At 46.4% G+C, this 25,354-nt stretch overlaps 1 long non-coding RNA gene across 1 annotated transcript; it reads left to right on the plus strand.

The window, feature by feature from the left end:
• Window positions 1-69: 69 nt before the first annotated feature.
• Window positions 70-22,675, plus strand: LOC144755214 (uncharacterized). The gene is made up of 2 exons (XR_013594855.1): window positions 70-197; window positions 17,792-22,675. It is a non-coding gene; the product is annotated as an uncharacterized LOC144755214 (long non-coding RNA).
• Window positions 22,676-25,354: the final 2,679 nt, after the last annotated feature.

The raw sequence follows: 25,354 nt of genomic DNA on the forward strand, positions 1-25,354 counted from the left end.
GCCAATCCTAGAGCTTGTTAGTACACTGCAGCAGTGTTCTTATTGGCCTGATGCGTCAGGGCCAATGATAACAGCTACGGTACTACCGGACATGCAGAGCAAGTTTTGAGCCTTTAGTTTTTGCATTTTTGAATCACCCGTTTGCCGCGGACTAGCCGTTTCACAGCAAACACCTACTCATTCCGATTTGGTGATCGGTAAGTTTAGTTGCTGCTTTTTTTGCCTCATGAAGCGTGATGTGCGTTTATTTTCAGTGTATGCTCACTATGCCTCACTCGTTCCGGTTACCAGAGACTGAGGCATAGTCTTCTGAAGGGGAATCAATCACGGTGTTTGTGAAATCTACACAAGGAAACGTATGTGTTCGAGATGAATCTCCGTGCGGCATTCAAGGTTGTGTCCAGTGGTGAAAAACTTGTTTTGGGGCTGTCTGACTAGAGAATTTTTCGTGGAAAATAAAACCTGAAAACTTTATTTTATCTTAAGTGAACGGCACCGATTACCACTCATTTTCACTACTCCACCGCCTAGCTGCATGTTGTAAAGTCCCAGGTGCAGATCACTTTATAAATATACATCCCTTCTACAGAGATAAAACTGCCCCTCGTGGTATAAATATTTAAAAGGAGATGTACATTTGGAGCAAAGTGAATAAAAGACACAGGTCCATCCTGCAGCTGAAATGGACTCATTCCTTGCCACAATGTTAATATTAACTCGGACATGCTTCCTGGCTCACGTACACTTATTAGATATATGTGCATGTATTCCCTGGAGAGATTCCCATGGGAGAGATGAGACGTTCGTCCACTATCTTTACAAGACCTTCGTTAATGGGTTGTTCTCAATTATGTAACCTGTAAAGCAGTAATATGTGTGATTACGACAACACCATTTTATAGGCTGTCCTTAAAAGATCTACTCCCTAAAGAACGAGAACCAGCCCCCTCAACATTTTTAGTAAATTCCTCCTATTCATATGTCTTATTATTTAAATGCTAAGAGGCTGATAACGCAGAGGTTTTATCCAATCTGTTTGAGCACTGAGTATGGAAACAAGCATTTGCAATGCAATCTGTCTCGCCTTTGGGACCTTATAAGTATTTAGTGATGCAGCATATTATCGCACAGTAGTGCACTGTAGATTTCTGTGGCTGTAAAGGTATCACTGTGTAAGCGCTCTGACAAAGAATCGGATGTAGCCCCCTCTAAAATTTTATACCAGGTAGTTTAGTGGCTAATATAAAGTAAACTTGCACACCCATGGGGAGAGTAAATAAAGTGCAGAGGAGCTGTTGCCAATGTTAAGAAGAGCCAGCTTTAAAGGGGCACTTTTTGCATGTCAAAAAGTAAAGAAAACTGGAGCTGACATCATCAAACAAGAAGCTTTATGCATGCCTGTTGTTGATGATCTTTAGAGAAGCAGGGCTGTACTAACTAAGCGGTTTAACATGACTTCAGTGGAGTTCAGCCTGTGGTGAAATCCAGCAGCCCAAATTAAATACTTGAACAGATTGTGTGTAGGCCACCGTGCTTGTGTGCCCCAGTACCGATCTACATGCTTTTACTGAAAGCTTGCAGAAAGCCTTGTAAGCTCTGATTACAATAATTTCTGTAATTCTTCGTATGCGCATCTCCCCCGCCCCTACCCTCCCAAATTAAAGTAAAGTTTGGATTTAGTGAAGCTGACAATCGACAAGTAGCGATATCTGATGGCAGCTGCACCCTGATGGCAATTTAATGAAGCATTTCGGCTGGTTAATATGTAGGGAAAAGCTATAAATATATCACTGTGTAAGCGCTTCGTCATGATCACAAATGGCAAGCTATGTCACATTTTCATAATTTATTCCTGGCAACAACTTGATGAGTTTGACATATAAATGACAGCACCTTAAGAGTGCATAGCTTTTGAAAGCAATCACTCCATTCATTTCTTAGTTGCAATTTAAGGCATTGTAGATGGTACAGCTGTTCCCTATTCCAACAAGCATCTCTTCCCATTCCACAGCAGGTTATGTAAGCAATTTTTGTGTAAACAGAGGCTCAAGAATTGCCTCAAACATTCAACAATCAACTACATAACAGGAATAAGTGGATTATAAATTATCAGAGCACCTGGTTGCCTTGAGGTTGGCTACAATCTCTCTAAATCTACATACATGGATACACACACTTATCAATGCACTGTATAATAGACAAAATGAAAAATATATAAAAAAAATAGGTAAATATATACCTACAATTGGATAATTTTCTAATGCGCCCCTCCAAGTTCCCTCTTCGGTCCAATGCATTCAAAAGGAAGTCGATGCAGAGCGCGTGCCTCAGTGTCAGTACATCTTTAAAAGGGGGTGTTCATGGCTGTTTGTCAGTGTAAATGTCAGCGCTCTCAAGGCTTCTGATCTTTTAGTCCTGTACTTCTATTTCTGGCCTGTTCTGATTTTTATACGCGCGCGCGCACACATCCTTTAAGTGGGCCTGGTCTTGCCGGTGTTCAGCACCAGCAGTTCTAAAAAGAAGGTGATGAGACTGGACCCTTCACTGTCTTTCATGTGAGTTTCAAGGAGAGTTGTTCTTTTATAGTGTTATCATTTCAAAATGGGAGCATTTTCAATATGCTATACTACGAAGCCATGGCTATTGCTTATTCATGTTGTGCAACTAAAACCCATTGACAAAGCCAATAGTACTGGCTTGTTGTAAGGGTAGTGTTAATTGCTGAATTGTATACCTGGATGTAATGACAGAAGTTCCATATTGCCAGTCGGATGGCAACCTGAGAAGCTAAGCATAGATTTTCAGCCTAGGTGCTTTTAAGCCGGACCCTTAATTACGTTGGTTACTCCACTTTGCGAGACCCCCCAGTTTTTCCATCCAACTTAAAGCCCTGTGTGTGTGTGTGTGTGTGTGTAAATATATATTTTGCTATGTTATCTATGTAAATGCGTGCCTATGGCAGGATCGCCAGCCTGAGCCCCCGCCCTACTCCCACTCTGTCTCCTCTGAGCATGCAGCCGGCCTTCTCCTGCGCTGCTTGGAAGAGGCCGATACATTATTTCCAACTTTGGATGTGCCTGTAAAAATTCTGGAAACATGAGCAGAACTTTCAACAGGGCTTTGGTTTGTAGGAGGACTTGACCTTTTGTTCTAAAAACCGAGGAGTACTTAACATGAAGAAAAGCTTCGGGACAGTACTCTGAAATCCGCGACAATCCCGGGAAATCCGGGACGTCTGGTCACCCTACCACAAACAACGTCCATACCACCACCACGTCCCTCTTCAAGCGTGTCCTTCCTTACCACTCATACTGAAGCCCTTTGTAATAGCAAATGTAACTTAAAAAATACGAACTTGCACTTGGTTTCATCGCTACCAGGTTACATTTATAAAGCACCTTGTGCCTAAGTGAAGCATCGGGACGCTTTAAAATGTAGGTCTCGTGCGATAGGGATAAGTACAAGGAAAGCAGGGAGCTCACCAGGTAAGAATCAAATGGATGTTTGTGTAAGGAGACTTTCAGCAGCTTTCTTCATTAAGATGCTTCATAACGAAATAATATGAACGCGGATAAACATCCAGAGAGGATGTGTCCCTGTAAAGGTAACTGGTGCCTGTGTAAAGCACTCCAAAATACAACTGCCCAGAATCGTAGAATGTTGTTGGGTCAATGCAGAGACTCGATTGCGAGGATGTGACGTAATGGCCAGAGCCGCTAACTATGGCGATGGGGAACCAGGTTCAAGTTTCGGCATCGGCCCAACATTCTGCTATTCTGGGAAAATCCCTTCATCTCCCTGTGCCTACCATAAACAAATGCGTTCTCATGTAAAGCAGTCCATTACCTTCTGTTGAGTTACCGCTATGAAAAAAATAAGGGTTAACCGATCTTTTCTCGCTCCCCCAGGTTGGTATAAATTGTGGCGGATATCACCCCCTGGCAGTGTCCCCACGAACCCGAAGAATCTCGAACCATAGACCATTCGCTCATGGGGCTATATGTAAAACACCTTTTTTGAAAGTATGAATCAAAACAGCCAATTAGCCTATGCTTGGGCCATCGGGTAACTAAAAACACAGTACCTTTTGTGAATAATTGTAGAAGTTATTTATACAATAAACATGCCCTTCGACTATTGACTCACTTTTGGCCAGTAGAGACCTCCAAGATCCTGCTGTACCTCTGTCCGCCCTAGTACTTCCGGGTCGTATCGAGGCCAATCCCAGGGCTGAAAATTTTCTTGGAGTGGGCACAACTCGAAATGTAGACGATGACCTAGGATTGGAGAATTTTTGGCACCCCAACCAATCTTAATGCGCTGTGTAAAATTCCGATTTGCTTATTAGCTGTGTCGTCCACGCGTGCCTCTGAGGTGCATAGACAGTATCTGTCTGACCCATCTTACTATATAGCTGACAGGTGGGCTTCTGAGTGGATGTGTTCCCAGTTTTAAGTTAGCCTCTGTTTCTGCCAGAAGCCTAGGCTGACCGTAAAATCTTAATCGGCTGGCATAATTTTCGCAGTCAGCTTATTAAACAAGTGGTGTGTGCGAGCGCTGGAAACCAAACACCCTCCTATCCAGATCACTTCCTGTTTTTCCTTGTGGAGTGGGAGACTTTGGGCGCATGAGCCAGATGTAAGGCAGCGCGCGCATGTTAGTGTGCAATACTTTAAAAACAAGCATCTGCAATGCAATAGAACTCTCATTTACGTGAGTCCTATTGCATTAGAAACGGGGGTGCGGGCGGGCTAAAAGGCATGAATGGGAGGGGAGGCAGAGAAATCAGACTGCGGGAGGGGGGACACAGGAAAGAAAATAGTGTTTCGAGTAAAGGGGCCAGTAGCCCTGAAGGATACAAATGACTGACATGGCTGTCATGGGGCCCGACTAACAAACTTAAAAACAATCGGAAGGCAGCATTTATAACCTAAGCCAATGAAGATGGTCCGGAGAGAAATTGCACATGCCCAGGATCAGACAATGTTTGCAGAACCCGGGCAGGTTTCATAAATACAGGAGACAGTATTCATTTAAGAATATTTTAAGATATTGGCACCATTAAAGTGAAATTTTTAAATGTCCCTGTAGGCAAGTCCGCCTCTGACTCCTTATTCCACATTTGTTTAAGTTAGTTTAAACATTTCAGTTTTACAAATGCTTTGCTTCTCCTATGCCTCAGTCTCCGGTGACCAGATCAGCCTAAAATCGGCTGACTCTCCGGTCCCAGTACTATGTTTAGGCCTAACTATGTTGCGTGATAGTAGCATGCACAAGTTGTGTCATCGCATCCAAAAATAACTCCACATACTGAGTGCCACAATTTCATCTTACCTGCAACCAAGCTTCTGAAGAACCGGGTTTTCTTAGAACCCAGCGGTGCCAGGGACACACCCGAAGTCTTCGGATTCTCCTGTCTTGGAATACAGAGACACGGAATACTTCTGGATGGCGTCAAAGATCAAATTTATTAGCTGCAGCTAGTAACAGTAAACCAAGCAATACAACACGGTGTACAACTCAGGAAACTGCTCAATTTTCGTAGAGCAAGACATCTCTTTTTATACACCATATTCTCATTATAAATGTACACCCACTGCGCAAAATTCTGACCAATAGGACACATTTTCTAACTGAGTATCACAATAACAAAAACCCAATTTACAGTAACCCAACCCAAAAGTTAATTATTAGGACTGTCCCAAATTCAATTTCCACAAGCCGGACAAACCCATAATTGAAAGCACTACCCATGTAATGAAAAGTCGTAAGGAAAGAAACAATTCAGATGTTGAGTAGGATAAGATATGTGCAAGAAACTAAAAGTTAACGATATCCTGAACATTGATTGGCAATTTTAGACAAGAATCAAACTTAAGGGAAATTGGTTTTGCGAGGTCAGTTTCAGGTGAAGAGGTCAGTTTCTCTGCAATTCACTCACAAGTCAGAAAAGGGCCTGTTAATGCATACATGAACAATGAGGCCCATGCAACTTTGTTTGTTCGGTTACCTCCACGGCCTACGTGAGGGCAACACAAAAATGGTGTCTTGAACAACTCAAACAAAATGGAGTCTGGTTCGAAATCACGGTATCTCAGACCCTCCTTTTGCCATTACGTAGGCAATAACCTAAACTCACGTCAATCGGAATCCAGGTCTATATCTATTCTCATCAGGTCGTCAAGGTGTTGCTGTAACATCATCTTATTATCCTTCACTTCTCTCGGGACTGGTCTTCTCACACAGATCGTAGCACAAAGACTACAAATGGCGGGACCACACTGGATGCATAAGCAACACGAGAAAAGGATTGCTAAAGCCATACCAAGAAACATCAGAATCTTCCATCCCCATTTGGATAGCAGTTCCCAAAACCATTCCATCAATGACCAGTTCCCTTCGTCTACATGTATAGACTCAGCGAACTTATGTAACCTCAAGATGGCTTTGTACACTGTCGAGGCGTTATCTGGTATGAAAACGCAGCAACTAGACCCGATCAATTTACATACCCCACCTCTATCTGCAAGTATAGTATCTAAAACAAAGCGGTTCTGTAATGTCATAAGGCGATCCGCTTGAAGCTCAGCTGTAATATTGCTAAGGGCACCTGCAGTCTCATTTATAGTGGCCTCGACCACTCTCGTAAGCTGACTAATATTTCTACCATTAGCCATAGGACCCCAAAAGGGCAGAAAACCCTTAATGAAGTCCCCAAGTCCTTGTGCGACAGTATCTTTCGCATCGATAACACCTCTACCATATCTTGCCTTATGGTAATTGAAAGCAGCTGTATACGTAGGGGGAAGCAAAAATGCCACATAACATGTGCCTGAGAAATCAGGAGGCAACCATGTATATGCTCTGTTGTGACAAACAAAATACGTGCCTTTAGCTGGCACGAACGGTGGAGATTTCTGGGATGTATAGACATAGGTGTGAACACACACACTCTTACCAAGCTGAGCTCTCGGATTCTGACCATTACCTTGCAGACAAAAATGACCTTGGTGGGGTACAATCCAAATAGGAGGAGACCTTTTCTGTCAGACTAATGCTATATCTTGTCTTGTTCCAACCATCATATGCTTGTACCTCATCTTTAGGGATAGCATTATACGCATAAATATCTCTGATCATATCTACTATTCCCTGTATCAAGGCATTATTACTTGCATTATCTTTGACGGAACGTACAGGAGATGCTTCATTCGCATAGATAAACATTGCTTGGAGTGCCCATACTGACCCATTAGGCGAAAAGGGTAAAACCAAATATGGCATTCCCTTATCTATCGTATGTGGCATAAGACCACAAACCCAGCAGTTCGTAGTATTTACGACTAACTGATGCTGATGCAACATCTGTATAAACGAATTGTTAACAAATTCTGATCTTCTTGTCTGCTCATGTTCAGGCAACGTATGAAATTCATGTGGAGAAACAGTAGAGAAAGAAAGAGTAGGTTGGGACGTAGATACAAGCGTCTGTTGTATAACATAGACAATCCAACCCACACATGCTAACGTAATATTCAAAAGCATTAGAAAACACAGTATCAAAAAACATTTGCTACGAATCAGTATACACTTTTATTTTAGGATCAACTCTCTTAACACCCTTATCAGACCCAAAAGACTCCATCCTCTAACGTGCTGCTCACGGCTATTACCTTCTTCACTTAAGTGTGCGCCAAGATCGCACTAACGACCCTGAACCACAGACCTTATGTCAATACGCGGCTCACCCCTTAAGGCTGTACCGCGACCCTGCAGCTGAGTCCGGATGGTGACTCGAAAAAGAAAAAAGTCTCTTGATCTGACAAGGTGCAATTCACTAAATTAAAAAATTCAATCTTTATTTGTCCATTTACGTGTCCTTTTCGATCTCAGATTGTAGCGCTCTCTGCCAGGCACAGTTTGGTCCTTAAAAAGTATTTCTGGATTCATGGTGTCAAGTTTCAAATGTGAAGGCACAGCAGCTTGCAGAACGTCATCATCCTCGCGTTCTGACTGAGTCCATGTCAAATGTGCATCACTAAAAGGTACAAATCTAGGAATCCTTTCACATTCAGAATCGGCTATTCCATCCTTCACCCACTTATCATACGTTAGGGGGCAAAGGAACTTTTTTAGTATGGGTGTCATGCACCCAATTTTTTTTACCAGCTACTCTAACAGCAGTTCTAGTTACTAACAGAACCAAATAGGGACCAGTCCATCGCGGCTCCAAATTCTTAGTTCGCTGGAAGTTTTTCGTTAGCACGTATTGTCCAGGTTGAATCGTATGGCCTGGATCTGCAGTAGAAGTCGGGTAACTGTCATAGACCTGTTGGTCGAGAACACGTAATTTAGCAGTCAAGTCATGTAAGTAATCCACCAAAATAGGGTACTCACTCTCGCTGTACTTCTTAGGACGAGGCACACCCCAAACATTCGCTAGACGACCGCACATACGAAATAGTTTTTGAAGTCCCACACGAGAATGCACTGTCGTCCTTGTTGACAAAAGAGCCAACGGCAAGGCATCCGGCCATGTAAGACCAGTGCTCAGTTGTATCTTAGCTAATTTCAGCTTCAAAGTGCCGTTATAGCATTCGACAAGTCCAGCAGACTGGGGGTGATTCGCAGCATGGAATTTCTGTTTTATTCCCAAACCAGCACATACTTTCTTCATGATTTGACCCACAAATTCACTCCCATTGTCGCTCCATACAATTCTCGGCAAACCATACCTAGGGAAGTACTCTTTAAGCAAAACCTTGGCTGTAGACAAGGCAGTATTATGCTTTAGTGGGTAGGCCTCTATCCATCTGGAAAAGGCACAAACAACCACAAGGACATACTTCAAATTGTTGCATCTCTCCATGTGAATGTAATCTAGCTGTATCACTTCAAACGGATAAGTTGGAGGGGCAAAATGACCAGCTGGAGTTGGAGTTCCCTTTCCAGGATTGTACTTCAAACAAATCATACAATGTTTCACCACATTCTCAGCAAATTTCGGAATTCCAGCATTCTGCCATACTGGAGCCAACAACTTGCATATTCCCTTCGAGCTAATGTGAGCCATTCCATGAGCCATAGTAACCACTGGGAGCACATACGCATCAGGCAACAACCATCGCTGGTGTTCTGACAACTCAACCCAACAACCCGTCGAATCCAACATACCCGTACTTTCTCTCCACGTACTCACTTCCTTTTCCGTAGCTTCAGCCTGAATTGACTTCACACTTTCTATTGTGTCTTCACACATTCCACCAGCCATAACCCATCTTGCAGGGCCTGCAACATACATACGGCTCATCATGTCTTTCGCCGTTTCCTTCGCAACTTCAAACGCATTCTCTCGACCTACATCATCCACAACTTTCTTATGCGCACTACACTTCACAATTGCAATCTGCTTTGGGAGAGTAAGTGATTCCAGAAGTTCATTCACTAACTGCCCATGCTGAATTTTCGCACCATGAGAAGTAAGGAATCCTCTTTCTCTCCACAAACGTCCAAAACTATGGGCAACACCAAATGCATACTGGCTATCAGTATAGACATTCACTCGCTTTCCCTCTGACAACACACACGCTCTAGTCCACGCAATCAACTCTGCTGCTTGCGCAGAATTATGTGCTATACGTGCTGTCTCAACAACTGTATGTAAAGTTGTGACGGCATATGCTGCAGTCGTTTCACCATTCGGAAGCTTGAAACACGAACCAACTACCCATAGGGTACCATCAACATTCGTAAGAGGCGTATCTTTCAAATAAACTCTAGCCTTTGTTTCCTCCTCTGTCCGGAGAACACAATCATGCTGTTCTGAGCATCTGTCTCCACAGAAATCGGCAACAACGTAGCTGGATTCAACACATTGCACCTTTTTAATATGTCACACAAAAAGGGGGGACCTAGGAGCTGATAAAGGTCCAGTGTCCATGCTCCTAATTCATACGTATATACCAATGAAAGGACACAGTTCCTAAAGTGGGGTGCAAAAAGTCACCCATACTAAAGGGTGCAAAAAAAGTCACCCATACATCTAGAAAAGCAATTTATACAAAAAGAAGGAAAGAGAAATCTTAGGTAGGGGGTACCCACTGGTGAGGGGAAGGAAACCTTTGTCCTCTATTGCCCTCACACACCCCAAGGGGTGTCATGCTTCATCATCGGGCAATTGCTCCTCGTAGGGCCGGCGCTGCAATTCCCTACGGGCCCCCGAAGGGACACTTTGTCGGAGATCTTTTATAGGACTGCCGGATGGTGCATGGGGGTGTGCGGGGAGTGGGTACAATGAGGGTAAGAAGGTAAAGAAAGTGCGTGCAAAAATGATACATAAGATAAACAAGCATTGGAAATGCAATAGGTCTCGCACCATTAGAGTTAGTGCTTTTAGAATTGTTTATGGGTTTTTTTTGTAAATGTTTAGCATTTTTGTTTCCTGTAGCCAATGCTAAAGAATTACAAATAAAAAAAGCCATAAACATTTCTTAAAGCTGTAACTGAAATGGTCTGAGACCTATTGCACTGTGTGAGGGTGAGGGGTTGAGGGGTGAGTGAGGGTGAGGGGTTGAGGGTGAGTGAGGGTGAGTGAGGGTGAGGGGTTGAGTGTGAGTGAGGGTGAGTGAGGGTGAGGGAGGGTGAGGGTGAGTGAGGGTGAGGGTGAGGGTGAGTGAGGGTGAGGGTGAGGGTGGGTAAGGGTGAGTGAGGGTGAGTGGTTGAGGGTGAGTGGTTGAGGGTGAGTGGTTGAGGGTGAGTGGTTGAGGGTGAGTGGTTGAGGGTGAGTGGTTGAGGGTGAGTGGTTGAGGGTGAGTGGTTGAGGGTGAGTGAGGGTGAGGGGTTGAGGGTGAGTGAGGGTGAGTGAGGGTGAGGGGTTGAGGGTGAGTGAGGGTGAGGGGGTGAGTGAGGGTGAGGGGTTGAGGGTGAGTGAGGGTGAGGGGTTGAGGGTGAGTGAGGGTGAGGGGTTGAGGGTGAGGGGTTGAGGGAGGGTGAGGGTGAGGGAGGGTGAGTGAGGGTGAGGGTGAGTGAGGGTGAGGGAGGGTGAGGGTGAGTGAGGGTGAGGGGTTGAGGTTGAGGGTGAGGTGTTGAGGGTGAGTGAGGTGGTGAGGGAGAGTGAGGGTGAGGGGTTGAGGGTGAGTGAGGGTGGAGGGTGAGGGGGTGAGGGGGTGAGGGTGAGGGGTTGAGGGTGAGTGAGGGTGAGGGGTTGAGGGTGAGTGAGGATGAGTGAGGGGTTGAGGGTGAGGGGTTGAGGGTGAGTGAGGGTGAGGGTGAGGGATTGAGGGTTGAGGGTGAGTGAGGGTGAGTGAGTGTGAGTGGTTGAGGGGGAGTGAGGGTGAGGGTGAGTGAGGATGAGGTGTTGAGGGTGGGTGAGGGTGAGTGAGTGAGGGTGAGGAGTTGAGGGTGAGTGAGGGTGAGGGTTTGAGGGTGAGGGGTTGAGGGTGGGTGAGGGTGACTGAGGGTGAGGGGTTGAGGGTGAGTGAGGATGAGTGAGGGGTTGAGGGTGAGTGAGGGTGAGGGGTTTAAGGTGAGTGAGGGTGAGTGAGGGTGAGGGTGAGTGAGGGTGAGGGGTTTAAGGTGAGTGAGGGTGAGGGTGAGTGAGGGTGGGGGGTTGAGGGTGAGTGAGGGTGAGTGAGGGTGGGTGAGGGTGAGTGAGGGTGAGTGAGGGTGAGGGGTTGAGGGTGAGTGGTTGATGGTGAGTGAGGGAGAGGGGTTGAGGGTGAGGGGTTGAGGGTGAGTGAGGGGTTGAGGGTGAGTGAGGGTGAGGGTGAGTGAGGGTGAGGGTGGGTGAGGGTGAGGGGTTGAGGGTGAGGGGTTGAGGGGTTGAGGGTGAGGGGTTGAGGGTGAGTGAGGGTGAGGGTGAGGGGTTGAGGGTGAGTGAGGGTGAGGGTGAGTGAGGGTGAGGGGGTGAGGGTGAGTGAGGGAGGGTGAGGGGTTGAGGGGGAGGGGTCGAGGGGGAGGGGTCGAGGGTGAGTGAGGTTGAGGGTGAGGGGTTGAGGGTGAGGGGTTGAGGGTGAGTGAGGATGAGTGAGGGGTTGAGGGTGAGTGAGGGTGAGGGGTTTAAGGTGAGTGAGGGTGAGGGTGAGTGAGGGTGAGGGGTTTAAGGTGAGTGAGGGTGAGGGTGAGTGAGGGTGGGGGGTTGAGGGTGAGTGAGGGTGAGTGAGGGTGGGTGAGGGTGACTGAGGGTGAGGGTGAGTGAGGGTGAGGGGTTGAGGGTGAGTGGTTGATGGTGAGTGAGGGTGAGGGGTTGAGGGTGAGTGAGGGTGAGTGAGGGTGAGGGTGAGTGAGGGTGAGGGTGAGTGAGGGTGAGGGGTTGAGGTTGAGGGGTTGAGGGTGAGTGAGGGTGAGGGGTTGAGGGTGAGTGAGGGTGAGGGTGAGTGAGGGTGAGGGGGTGAGGGTGAGTGAGGGAGGGTGAGGGGTCGAGGGTGAGGGGTCGAGGGTGAGGGGTTGAGGGTGAGGGGTTGAGGGTGAGGGGTTGAGGGTGAGTGAGGGGTTGAGGGTGAGGGGTTGAGGGTGAGTGAGGATGAGTGAGAGTGAGGGTGAGTGAGGGGTTGAGGGTGAGGGGTTGAGGGTGAGTGAGGGTGAGGTGTTGAGGGTGAGTGAGGGTGAGGGTGAGTGAGGGTGAGGGGTTGAGGGTGTGTGTGTGTGACAGTAACTTGTGTGTGTGAGGGCAGTGTGTGTCAATGCAACGGGGCTCATGTTATCGACCTCAGAAGCATTAAAAGTGTGTCTTGGAACGTCTGAGGGCAGCTCGTGTTACAAGCTTGCTTTGAAGATGGTCATGCAGTGCTGGGAGTGGAGCAGATGGTCCTGTTTATGACCTGCAGAGCGCGTGTGAAGTGGGCGCGGATGAAGTGACTGGGGGGTGAGGGGTGTGCAGCCTGGTGTGCTGAAGCCTGGCAGCAGAGGCGGCGCGCGCCAGCAGAGGCGGCGCCTCACACAAATTGGCTAAGTGGCTAAGTGGCTGGTGGCAAATGGACGCACATCAAAGGAGCCGCGAAAGTAGCATGCAAGCAGAGGAACCAGAGACTCATCTGATATCAATATTGTTCTCCTTCTGGGAGTGAGAAACTCCAGCTTTTAGAATGGTTTCATCACTCATCAAAAACACAATTCTACAACCAGAGACACTATCATTTCCCATTCTGCGTACAGATCTTCCCATGTGTAGGAGTGGTCCCAGTCACCGGATAAGTCCCAGCTGCGGCATTTTTTGCATAGCCATCTTTTTATTTGCGTACCTAATAATGTTTGATCTATACACCAATGCTATCGGACTCCATTCTGCCCCGCTCTATCATGGGCCGATTGCAGGATGCCCGATAGCTTCTTGCGACCTTTGGCGCCCCTAGACCACCTTCGCTCAGTAGTAAATACAATTATTTATATTGGAATTGAGTAATGTCTTTTCTGACTTGCGTTTCATTTCATGCATCACAGCCTCCCTACAATGTAACTACGAAAGGTTGGTATGGCAGGAAAGCTGCCACTTTAACAAGTGTCTGCTTGCAAAATGTGATTACCGCAGCCAGGTCTAATAGTTTGAAGCACACACTTCCAGCAGAAACAAGGAGAAGGGGGACTTACGGAAGGGCAATGCACCCCATAGGTCAGAAACAAATACCCCAAACATGGCAGTACACACACCACAGGGCAGGAAGAAGGGGCACCGACAGGGCAACACACAGGGCAGGGAGCAGGGATCCCGACAGGACAGCGCACAACACAGGGCAGGGAGAATGGGCAGCGCACACTACAGGGCGGGAGAAAAGGGTCGGAGATAGCGAGGGAGAGTCGGAGAAACCGAGGGAGAGTCGGAGAAACCGAAGGAGGGTCGGAGAAAGCGAAGGAGGGTCGGGGAAACCGATGGAGAGTCGGAGAAACCGAGGGAGGGTCGGAGAAACCGAGAAAGGGTAGGAAAAACCGAGAGAGGGTCGGAGATAGCGAGAGAGGGTCGGAGATAGCGAGAGAGGGTCGGAGATAGCGAGAGAGGGTCGGAGATAGCGAGAGAGGGTCGGAGATAGCGAGAGAGGGTCGGAGACAGCGAGAGAGGGTCGGAGAAACCAAGGGAGGGTCGAAGAAACCGAGGGACGGTCGGAGATAACGAGATAGGGTCGGAGAAAGCCAGAGAGGGTCGGAGATAGCGAGATAGGGCCCGTTCATCTCGTCGTTGATGCCTTTCCTTCCTGCTACTTGCAGTTTGATTTTTCCATTACAAATGCAGAAGTGTCACAATGCAAGTAAAGACCATGACACAACAAGCCTTGGCAGGACCAGCTTGGCTGTACAGAGAACTAATTTCACATATTTGAGTCTAACATATAGAGGGGGGTGGATCACGATTACAAAATAAAACAAGCCTTTCACCGTAACACGGCTGGCAGGGGAGGGGGCGGAGAGGGGAGAGGTGCGACACGGCAGTAGGAGGAGGAGGGGGGAGGAGAGTAGGGGAGGCACGGCCTAGCGGCAGGCAGGCAGGGGAGGAGAGGAGGAGGGGGGAGGAGAGTAGGGGAGGCACGGCCTAGCGGCCGTGCAATCAAGTAGTGAGGGGGCGGAGCTGGGGGAGGCTGTGAGAGAGAGTAGGCAAGGCAGGCGGCTGGGGGCATGTGCACGCGCTTTTAAGCTCAATGCACATGCGCATTGAGCTTAAAAGTCACGGGCACTGCAAGGAATCGCCACGATTCCTTGCAAGTTAGATAAAGTCTGGATGAGCCCCTATAGTCTCGCTTGCTCGATGCGCATGCGCATCGACAGGCGAGACCTAAAAAGGGGTCAACATGCAGCGACATTGTAACTGTTGTACCCTAGGCAGTCCGAAGACCGCAAAAATAAAGTAAAATATTGCCCCAAAGGCACACTATGCCCGGGTGACAAAAGGTCATAGGTCGACATGTTTCGCGCTTGTCTCGCCCATATAGGGTCGTTTGCGCTTCTTCAGGACCAAAGTAATTCAAGTAAGTGAAGTGCACGTGAATAATGTCAGTAAATAAAATACCCTCTGTCTCAATCACGGTGGAACAGCAATCTGTTTACCCTCAATGTGGCAACGGCTGTATGGTGGATACCACTCGTGATTAATACCTAGAAAAGAAAAAACAAGATAAACCACAAAATTGGACACCAGTGCTACTTGATGCCACAAGATATGCCACAGCTATGTGCATATTGGTTAAGTAACAAGAAAATAAAGAATAACCAGGCACACGAGCCCTGCCCATCGTATTAATCAAGACCCCTCCTTTATTAGCGTTCTGCTCTATTGCTGACAGCCAAATCCTGCCTACTAAGATTCCTACCATGGTTCTTAGGCTGGTAACGCACAAGTTAAGTAATGCCCGGAATGTGCTTACCTAGCCCTGCTGAGACAGGTCATCAAGGTGCAAGCGAGATGTTAGCCCGCCGATGGCCGGGGGGTTAATACACGGGCTGCCACCGTCGCGTATCCCCCTTCATTGTGTGTGCCGGTAATTGAACTGCCGGAAAGAATCTAGGTAAAATAGAAGGGGACTGGGCGGCGTCCTTTCGACCTATGACCTTTTGTCACCCGGGCATAGTGTGCCTTTGGGGCAATATTTTACTTTATTTTTGCGGTCTTCGGACTGCCTAGGGTACAACAGTTACAATGTTGCTGCATGTTGACCCCTTTTTTATCTTATGTATCATTTTTGCACGCACTTTCTTTACCTTCTTACCCTCATTGTACCCACTCCCCGCACACCCCCATGCACCATCCGGCAGTCCTATAAAAGATCTCCGACAAAGTGTCCCTTCGGGGGCCCGTAGGGAATTGCAGCGCCGGCCCTACGAGGAGCAATTGCCCGATGATGAAGCATGACACCCCTTGGGGTGTGTGAGGGCAATAGAGGACAAAGGTTTCCTTCCCCTCACCAGTGGGTACCCCCTACCTAAGATTTCTCTTTCCTTCTTTTTGTATAAATTGCTTTTCTAGATGTATGGGTGACTTTTTTTGCACCCTTTAGTATGGGTGACTTTTTGCACCCCACTTTAGGAACTGTGTCCTTTCATTGGTATATACCTTTTTAATATGCACATGGCTAGCCAAAAGAGTCAGCTCATAACCTGACAGACGTGCACTAGTAAGGTGCTGAGTCTTAGTCCTATTCAATAAGGTATCCACTGCATGTGGGACCATCACAATCAACGTATTGTCCAATACCAAACCAGCAGACTGTCGGATAGAAACAGCCGCTGCCGCTGTAGCTCTCAAACAGCTCGGCAACGCTTTAGCTACCGGATCTAACGTAGCTGAAAAATACGCACATGGGCGTTGCTTGTCTCCAAAGTGTTGAGTCAACACTGACAATGCACAACCTTCTCTTTCGTGAACGTACAACGTGAAAGGTTTACTGTAGTCAGGAGTACCCAACACCGGAGCAGAACACAATGCATCACGTAATTCAGAAAAACTTTTCTGACAATCATCAGACCAAGGGAGAGGATACGGAGTATCTTTAAGAGTCAATGCCAACAGAGGTTTCGCTAGCAAGGAAAAGTTGGGGATCCATTGCCTACAATACGAGGTGATACCTAAGAAAGCACGCACTTCTCTCTGTGTGGATGGCACACTCATTTGCGCAATCGCTTGAATTCGTTCTGAAGAACCGGGTTTTCTTAGAACCCAGTGGCGCCAGGGACACGCCCAAAGTCTTCGGGTTTTCCTGTCTTGGCAAACAGAGACACGGAATACTTCTAGGTGGCGTCCGAGATCAAATTTATTAGCTGCAGCTAGTAACAGTAAACCAAGCAATACAACACGGTGTACAACTCAGGAAACTGCTCAATTTTCATAGAGCAAGACATCACCTTTTATACACCATATTCTCATTACAAATGTACACCCACTGCGCAAAATTCTGACCAATGGGACACATTTTCTAACTGAGTATCACATTAACAAAAAACCCAATTTACAGTAACCCAACTCAAAAGTTAATTATTAGGACTGTCCCAAATTCAATTTCCACAAGCCGGACAAACCCATAATTGAAAGCACTACCCATGTAATGAAAAGTCGTAAGGAAAGAAACAATTCAGATGCCGATTAGGATAAGATATGTGCAAGTAAACTAAAAGTTAACAATATCCTGAACATTGATTGATTGGCAATTTTAGACAAGAATCAAACTTAAGGGAAATTGGTTTTGCGAGGTCCGTTTCAGGTGAAGAGGTCAGCGTCCTGCAGTTCACTCACAAGTCAGAAAAGGGCCTGTTAATGCATACATAAACAATGAGGCCCATGCAACTTTGTTCGTTCGTTTACCTCCACGGCCTACGTGAGGGCAACACAAAAATGGCGTCACGAACAACTAAAAAAAAATGGAGTCTGGTTCGAAATCACGGAAACTCACTTCCAGTCAGAAGTATCCAAAGTAAGTAATTGCTATCCAAAGTAAGTAATTACTTGCTTCATCATAATGTGACATGGGTTTTATGTAATTCTTTTACACTCTTCTTGCTTTGTCACACTCTAAGACTCCCAAACTGAATAGGCGAGCCATCTAACAATTTTCTGTTACTTTCTTTAAATGTGCAGCAGTGTTTACCAAGTCAGGTTGCCTATACCGCGCTTTTCTCACTCTGTTTATATTAAGAGCAAGTCATAATTGCTTTTGGGTTACCAGCCGACACTAGTTTAAATTTGCAGTTCTAAGCCCCATTGTGGCCATTGTTTTCTTCACCAATGGAGATTTTCTTTGCGTGCTTATACCTTTTTGTGTCTTTTTTTTTTTTTTTTTTTTTTTTTTTTTTTTTTTTTTTTTTTTTTACATTTTAGGTCATATCTGCAGAGGTGACTCTGGTGTACCATGCTGTTAAGCATCACATCTCCTACCGCTCCCTGGATTGTGGCATCAAGCTAAGCAAAGTAATGTATCCCGACTCATCCAAAGCGATGGAAGCATCTTGTGGCCCCACAAAGGCCTCGAACATCACTCTAAATGTGCGTGCACCTCTATCGTTGCAGCGAGCACAAGAAGACCTAAAAGATGGATATTTTTCTGTTTGCAGTGACGCCTCAAACAAAGGTAACATTAAAATCTATCCACTTTAGTTGCTACACTTTAATTTCACCTCCGGTGTGGCCTACACTCTGCTGGATTTCTACGAGGATGCAGCAGAGACTGCTACAGCTACTGCACAGCAGATCACAACAAAATTAAATAACCATGGTTTGAAAATGGAGCACGTCGCGGCATACTGTGGGGACAACGCAAGTGATGACTATGGACAACATCATTCTGTTCCAGCATTTGAAGGGAGCAAATGGAGACCTTCTGCCTGCAAACTGTTCTGCCCATATCCTGCATAACTGTGCTAAACAAGCTATTAATGGACTTTCAATGGATGTAGAATCCTTTGTTCTAAAAGTCTACAGCCATTTCTCTTCTTCTACAAAGCGGACCGCGTGGTTGAAAGGGTTTTTCACTTTTGTGGTCCTAGAGTGGCAGCCTTTGTTTCGGCATGTCCCAACACGGTGGCTCACATTGTTCCCAGTCACTGCGCAACTGTTGAAGTGCTGGGCGGCATTAAAATCCTATTTCCTTTCCATTGGGCCAGAAAAAACACCCAGAGCAATATGAGATTTTCTAGGACTTGAAAGTGGGGAGGCCGCTATGTCACTTATTTTGACTTGTTCTTATGTTTGTTGTCTATTTACTCACATACTATTGCACAACTTAATTTGTAGTGTCAGTAATTATTGTCCTGAATTTTGACCCACCGCCCTGAATTTTTGTCCTGAATTTTTACACTCCCTGCCCTGAATTCACACCCATGCCAGTTGGTCACTCTACAAGCAACTAAAATCGCAGTCCCCCCGTGTACTTAGGTTCACCCTCACAATCAACCACACATCTGTTAGTCAGCCATCACTAGACACCCAACAGTTTATAAGCTGTCCTGTCAACTCTTACCCCACCAGTCACCGCACTACACGGTCTAAACACTGCTATCCAGTCAGCCTATATACCGCCAATCACCCCACTACCTGCTGATCAGCTTATCATGTTACTATAAACCTCAATCGTGCAGAAGCCATGGAAATCGGGTTGTCTTTATTTCATGAACAGATTCCGGTCAAATCTATCAAACTGTCACTACATATCTTATTTGGTTACCCCAAAGAACTAGGGAAGGCAAAGATTAAAATGTTAGCGACAAGGGTTTTATTGACACTTGAGACGGCAGTAGGGTGGTGTTTTGAAGAAAGACAAATATACGTCATTGGCAGGAACACCAATCTCTCTTTTTGGAGTGTGGCGCCCTCCTTGGCGCAGAGCCACCCGCTAAAAGCAGCATTTGCCTGTACTATAGATGGCAACACTACATTCCGAATCCAGAATTACGGCTTTAAAGTTAATCGCCTTGACTATGGGAAGGTGGGGTGACCCGCAGCTTTATTCAGTGTCCCACAGGGTTAGCTCGCAAAACAAACGGCTAGAGTCAATTCAGGTCACTGAGCAAGATTCCTAAAGTGCACTCACTCACCCAGGATCGCCGTGAGACCGGGCAGGCATACAAGGTAGCATATGCTTGACATCAGGGGACTCCCAAGCAAAACAGGACAAGCACGGATGGTTTGGTCCTTCCGTCCTCGGGCGTCACCATCCCCACTAGATGGGACGCTCTGCCCCTGTGCTGCAAGCGGTCCCCTCTCACACCCCTTTCAAGCTCTAGGACTTCACCTGGGCACTCCGCCCACATCTATGATCTATCCCCGGCATCTATCTGTCTTCCAACTCACACCTCTGTCCTTGGGCTGTAACCAAAGATAAAACCAAAGTATTCATGCCTGGTCCCACCACGTCTGTTCCTGTTGTCTCCACCCTCATTTCCTTTCGACCCTGTGCTGTCACAGGCCCCCACCGTAATCCTATTGTTCCTATTCGTCTCTACCTCTATGTGTCTTATCGTCTGCCCCACCCTCCCCTTGAGTCCAGATCCACCCCTTTGTCTCGAGGACACCAGTTTGACCCCACTGTTCGAACACAGGAAAACCCCCACTAGACCCCTCTCTGCACCACCAACCGCCTCTGTCACCGGCCACTGAGCTGTCAGCTGACGTACTGTCACTATCTGCAAGCAGCCTGGATGCCTGCACTAGTTGTAAACCTGTCGTTGATTGGTTGGTCGTCCAGGCTGTCCCTGCTTCCTATTGGTTTGAATCCCAGCCCACTTGGCCTTCATCCTCGAGCTCCCTCTTGGTGGAGGTCGGTTCTCCCTCGTGATTGGGTGCCTCGGCGCCGCTGGCAACCGCAGTACAGTGAGATTAAACCGGCATTCCAGTCTTGTGCCAGCACAGCAAGGGCAGCCTGTGTTTCACGTTCAGGAATTCCACTGGCGGATCCAGTGGTACCTCCTTACTGTAGAATTCCGAGAATTGTGCAAACATTTGACAGGAATGCAACGGCAGCCTGTGCACAAAGGAAATAGAAATACGAAGAATGTTATTAAATAATTCTGATTTGCATGGATTAGTTTCAATTGCAAAAGCTAGATTGAAGTGGCCATAAGATAACCGTGCAGCGCTGTAGTAAACACCACAATTAAATAAATACATTGTAGACGAGTGCTTTTTTTTGGGCTTCGACCATGAGAAGGTGTAGTGTAGTTCCTATAGTCCCAATAGGCTCTGCGCATTGGAATAATATCTTCAGTAGTGTAGACGTAGGACTAAGGTTAACTAGGTCTCTACTGACTATATTAGACTTAAGTGTTTGCCAGCTAGCTGAGAGTTCACTAGAAACTTTCTCGAATAAGCGAGGAGGAGTTTAACCTCCCTGGATAGACAAGAAGGGATTTAGTTTCTGACAACCATAAAACATGACAACTTTGCTCTCCCTGAATAAGAGTATATCTCTAGAGTCGTGTGAAAACAAGACAGCTATTTCACTCAGTCAAAGGTGTGTACTTAGTTTCACCAGATTGCAGAGAAAAAGAGAGACGGGCGTTTTCAATAAAAGGTGTTATTTATTGAGCAGTCTCTTTCCTCATACAAGAGAAATGAATTGCTACAATTGCAATACTTAAAGTGCATACAGTAAAAGCAGGATTATGAAATAATACTGTAAAAGCATTGATATGGTTTCTTAGCCATATGATACTTTAAAATGGATAAAATAGATACATACATATATACATTGACTAATCGTACTCAACTGGTGCTTCTAACTACGCCTACCCCGTTGTACCTGACCTAAGCCTAATACGTGGGAAGGAGTAAGTAAGTAGCAGTTTAAGTTAAGTTTGTTTTGCCAAGAATCTGACTCAAGAATTCTCCGTAAGGGTTTAGTCAGTTCAGTACCTGGGTATTAGAAGGCAGGAGGGCTGGTATCTCTCTCTCAGGACTCGGTATCCCAGTCACCCGCAAGGGTAAGCTGGAAACGCCGGAGACTGGATTTCTCGGCAAGAGAAAATAAGCGTCTTTCTCAGCGCGTCAAAAGGGAGGGGCAGCGTCCGTGGGCTCTCGCATCAGCTGGGCTCTTCGGAAGTAGATAGCTGCTCTGCTCCAGGATTACCACCGTGTGTTTGCTTAAGGCAACGTTGGTATATTTATACCTGAAAGGTGCCGGGTTTGACGTAAGGCTGGACATAAGACGTCAATAAAGATGTCACTAAGAACTGGTCGTTCTTACAGTGCTTTACAGGAGTTCTCGGACGAAATCAAAACAAAGCAGCGGGGATTTCCCAGGTTGCTGGAGGCTTGGATTTGTTTAAGAACTCGGTGTGCTTTCTAGGGGGCTGGAGGAATAGGCTTGCTTAATGTGACAGCATGCGCTATGACTGAATTATGAAAAGAGTTTCTATGCCGTTGTGGGGATATTATTGATTTATAACCGGACAAGGGCAAAGAATAGGAATATCGATTCAGGTACCTAATAAACACACTACAAAGGAAATTACACTTGCCTAAGTAATTTGTACGTTACTTTTGTTTTCCTTTGCTTCACTTCATTATGTGGCAAATAACACTTTCAAGACTGGTCCCTCTTCTATCCCCCCCATTATCATTTTCACTCCAAATAACAGACACATGTCCACCGCTCAAATGTCACTAAACTAATCCACCACTGCGGCCCCCGGGGGAAGTGAGGTCGGAAGACCAGTCTTCCCCTGGGGAGTTCGCACGAGAGGGACAGGGTGTTAGGTAGTGTAGGGGGTGGGGTTAGGATAGTGTTTAAAAGGGGACAGGGGAGGAAGTTCTTCCTCTTCCTTTCCCCAGCGCCTCAGTGATTATATTAAGGAAGTTTGACCACCCTCCCACCCTACAAGTTTCTAGGAGTGGGGAAGGGGTGTCTGTTTGTGTATCTTAGAAGCTTTCCAGTTTAGGACGGGTTGAAAGGGGTGTCTTTGCAGTTCTTGGGAGGGGTGGGGAGTCCATGACGGGCATAATCACCCTTCCGGGGAGGCGGATGCAGGTGCAGGATGGGTGTGTGGCAGGCAGGAGTGGGATGGCTAGATGCTGGAGGAAGTTTGAAAGAGAAGTTTGGAAGTGAATGGTACAAGTGAAGAGGTCGTGATGTGAAGTGGGAGTGAGTAATTGGAGTACGAGAGTGGATGATGGTTAGAAGACATGAGGTTGCGGATTGTTAACTGTTTATGAGTGTTATGTTAAAATTGGTTGTCAACCCTGTCTTAATAAATGGCCTTTTACGCTAAACTAACAGCGTGGAGTGGTTATTGCGCGATAATCCTTTTAGTGTTCCGGAGTAGCGTGCTACTTGCCGAAAGGCGCTTCGACGCATTGTCAGGGGTAGAAGGCGCTATATAAATATAATTACAAGACAGTACAATACAATAACTGTCAGAGCTCCCGACTTTATAACGGAGGAACTGGGTTCCACACTCTGCGTTGGCTCAACATCCTTTGAGTGGGCAAATCACCTAATGTCCCTGTGCCTGCAAAAAATTTATGTGTCCTTGTGTAATTTAACTGTTGCTCATCTAAAGCGCTCCAATACCTTTGGGTCAAGTTCGCACTATATAAAACAAAAAAAATGTGACTCTTGTAATGTTGTCAGCCAGTAAATGACAGCTGCAGTTCCCAGGAGCTGTCCACATTATTTGGCAATATAATACACTGAAGTCTTCAATGAGTTTATAAAAAGTGCTTATAATGTTCTTATTACAGTCTAGCCGTGACTTCAGTAATCACCGGCAATAAGCTAACCCTGTAGTTTCTCAGCTGTAAAAAGTATTAGAGTTGAGTTATGATGTCATAATACCTGCTGCAAGCACACAGTGTGAAAGAAAGGTCATAGAGCAGAATCACAACTGCGGTTTAAACAATGAAAACAAAAAATGAAGATTTTCCAAAATTTCTTTTTTTTTTTCACAACCTAATTTTATTGTTGACAGCCGATACAAGATTGATGCCTCAATGGGCACCAACAATACGTATACGTGGTGACAGATGATATCAACATTTTCAATGATATTATAGCATCATTTATAAAGGAAACATTTTACTGAATAACTTTTTATAAAAACGAATAACAGCGCAACACTATGTCTGCATGAGAAGTAAATACATCTTATATATGGGGGTGGGGGGGAGGGTCCAAACCACCCAGAATCATGACTAATATCCACATTGTTTGAGTCGATTTTCCAAAGCTTTAATGCAAAAAAAATAATGATTTTATTAAAGACACAGAGGGTAATATTTCGGAGTATGGAAGGAATAATGGAGTCATGCATAATATTGGCCTCCTTGCCTTAACATAAATTAGCCTTTCAGCCCTTTTGATTAATGTCCCTGAGATAAACAATTATTAGTTTCATGAAAGCAAGTTTTTGTTTGCAGGGGATTAGTTTATTACGGAAAAGCAGACATCTGTCTTCGTGGTATCACGCATCATGATCTCTAGCACATTTCCTAAATTGGTTTACCTTAAACTGAATATATTTTTGCAACAGATTACTAGCAGAATATTGGGTGAGCTTAATTTCCCACTACAGAATCCAGTTTATTTTTCATAAAAGTAGAGGAAGGAGATGAAGGAGCACAAGATTAATATTTAAGTATTTTGGGGCATGGATAATATTGTGAACATGCATTAATAGAAATAAAATACCCTCAGTCATACATTAACAGGATATTGCAGTCACCTTGGAGTACATTCACCTTATAAAGAAAGTCACACATCAGCTTTGTTCCTCTGTTGTCATAAAACTCCTAAATGACTTGCAATATCCTTATGATTAATGTCAGAGGGTTCTTTATCCCATGTCTTCATTTATTTTCAACAATAACCGATTGGGAGTGTGGCTAAGCAGCGAAGGGTAATGGCCGTGACTTAGCGGAGCTCCGCCGACCCTATCCTCTTCCCCACATAAAACCGAAACATCATCCGACCTTGGTGGACAGATTGAGGCGTCCACAGATCTCCAGCGACGCCTGGAGCAGGGGCCATCGGCATACCTGAGGAGTAGCCTGCTTTGTCATCAGAGACCGGAACCTTGCATGGGCGCAGTGGTCGAGGAGGAGAGACCCCCACCGGAAGTGACAGTAGGGAGATCCTTAAAGCCCAAGGAGCGGGGCAGGGATCCGGGCCCAGTGGCTCCCGGGTTTATGCTGAAAGTTGCGGCGGTATATGACAAGGGGCTGAGGCACCGAAGTGGTATGGAGTGCGACAAGCTGTGCGAGGCGAGGTGGAGGAGCCGCCTGGAGCGCGGGCTGCAGTAGACGAGGCCGCTGGTCTATCCCCTCGCGGCACGCATATCACCCGGGGGAAGCCCGGCGGGTGGGTCTCTCCCCGCTTCTCTTGTACCCCCACCGGTTGATTCGTCCCGGATGGGGGCGGTTGGGGCTGATGGCTGGAGCCCTTGACAATCTGGTGGACTGGCAATTAATAAGTGGTGCTACGAGTGGGGTGTCTGCGCTGAAGGTGCCTGCGCCAATGCCCGGTTCCACGACTGAGGCCCGCGAGAGAACACAACAGCGGGAAGGAGTGGCCAAGGAGGCAGACATTCATTAAGAGGCATAAGCTGAGATTGCTGGATGCTGCCCCTGGTACACTTGGCACATCTAGACTGGCAATTATAAGTGGTGCTACAAGAAGGTGAGAGGGGTGTCTGTGCTGGAGGTGCCCGCCCCAACACCCAGATCCACGACTGAGGCCCACGAGATAACACGACAGCGGGAAGGAGTGGCCAAGGGGGCAAACATTCATTAAGAGGCATAAGCTGAGATAGCTGGAAACTGCCCCTGGTACACCTGGCACATCTGGAACCACGAAGTGAGTGAGCTTGTGCGGCCCACGCAGGCATTACTACAGTGATTACTGACCACCAAGGTATCACCTCAGAGGTGGGGCAAATCTGGTGCAGCGCAACA

Source organism: Lissotriton helveticus, chromosome 5_1 (assembly GCF_964261635.1).
Source record: "Lissotriton helveticus chromosome 5_1, aLisHel1.1, whole genome shotgun sequence".
Lineage (NCBI taxonomy): Eukaryota > Metazoa > Chordata > Amphibia > Caudata > Salamandridae > Lissotriton > Lissotriton helveticus.